Consider the following 1,490-nt stretch of genomic DNA (forward strand, 5'->3'; position numbering starts at 1 on the left):
ATACACACACACACACACACACACACACACGTGAACAGTATGCTACCGGACCAGTGCTCCCACAGTGTGTTTATTTTGTGTAATCTCGGCTACACTGAAAACGAGGGTGTGCCCTCAGTTGTTCCTTCGAGAACTGAATACAGGTTGATGATGATGATGAATCCGCTCAGATGTACAAACTAAAAAACACAGCAGAAACACCGCCATGTTTAGCATTGCTGGGACATTCTTTGGCAAATCTGACACCCATACAATACAGCTAGATGTACTCACATACCCATATGCATCTGTATATATCTGACCTTCACATAGTACTGATTTTCTGTTTACTAGCCCACTCTGTGTCTCACTTGCTGAAGTGTTTTATTGTTTCTGTGCCTGTACGTTCTTTCAATAGGACAAACGAGGAGAGAGGACGAAAGAGAAATAAATAACAGTAATGTGGAACACACCAGGGAATAGATGGAGTCGCCAATCCGGTTGAACCGGTGATCCTGTTGTCTCTCATCTCTCCCTCTCTCTCTCTCTCTCTCTCTTTCTCTCTCCCTCTCTCTCTCTTTTTCTGATTGAAGAAAGAAGCAAAGTTAACACACTGATTTAAAGATCTTTCAAAGCAAAACACACCGAAGACTGTTCAGACGCATGAAAGTGGGTTAGATGTCATGTGACAAAAAAAAGGCTAATAGTATCAATGAAAGTTAGGATGGGGCTATAATGGAAAGACAAGAAAGAATGGAGGAGGGCAGCTCGTCTGCCCCAACTACTCCGACAGCCCGGGTGGCATGCCGTTTATTCAATTGCCCTGCACCACTCCCTTTTATCAGAAAGCCTCTCCTTCACCACTGCTTTCACGTGCGTTCAACCAGCGCAGCAGACAGCAGCCAATCGTGCCTCCTATTCAGAGTGTGTCTGTTTTAGGTTTTGTTTATCTGCACATGCAAATGGGAAGCTTTGCAGGTGAATGTACACAGGAACTCGCTGAGGGAAACGAAATTTAAAGAGTCGAGTAGAACAGAAACTGAATGAGTGGAAGTTAAATCCAGGGCCCAGGCCTTTGCAACTATAGTCTATAGTATAGCTTTAACACATGGATCTTTTGACGTTGCCAAGTGAAATTGATGACCTTAACGATGGCTCAATTCCATCCAGCATCCCAGTGACCTATTTCAGTGAGTCAGCATGCACAACACCAGGGCCAGGGAGGTGTCTGGTGAGTCCCCCCCCCTACTTCTTTACCTAATCCAAACTATCCCGTTCTTCTTTTCCTAATCCAAACTGTCCTGTACTTGTCCCGCGCGTCACGGCCCATCCATGATCTTTTCCTTAACCTAACTGCATCAAAAGTGACGCCAATAGTCCCGACCAAGCGCGCGTTGATAAAGCGTGTTTAGATATTACGCTAAAGGAGACTTTTAACGTCAATAACAACAGCAGAAGGCATGACCAGTGAGAATGTGTTGACTACAGCAGTGACTACAGTGTGTGTGTGT

At 44.9% G+C, this 1,490-nt stretch overlaps 1 long non-coding RNA gene across 1 annotated transcript in view; it reads right to left on the reverse strand.

Moving 5' to 3' along the window:
- Positions 1 to 1,490, reverse strand: part of LOC116669532 (uncharacterized) — a 6,278-nt gene that overhangs the window by 2,632 nt on the left and 2,156 nt on the right. The window lies entirely within an intron of this gene.

The sequence above is a fragment of the Etheostoma spectabile genome, chromosome 19, assembly GCF_008692095.1.
Source record: "Etheostoma spectabile isolate EspeVRDwgs_2016 chromosome 19, UIUC_Espe_1.0, whole genome shotgun sequence".
NCBI lineage: Eukaryota > Metazoa > Chordata > Actinopteri > Perciformes > Percidae > Etheostoma > Etheostoma spectabile.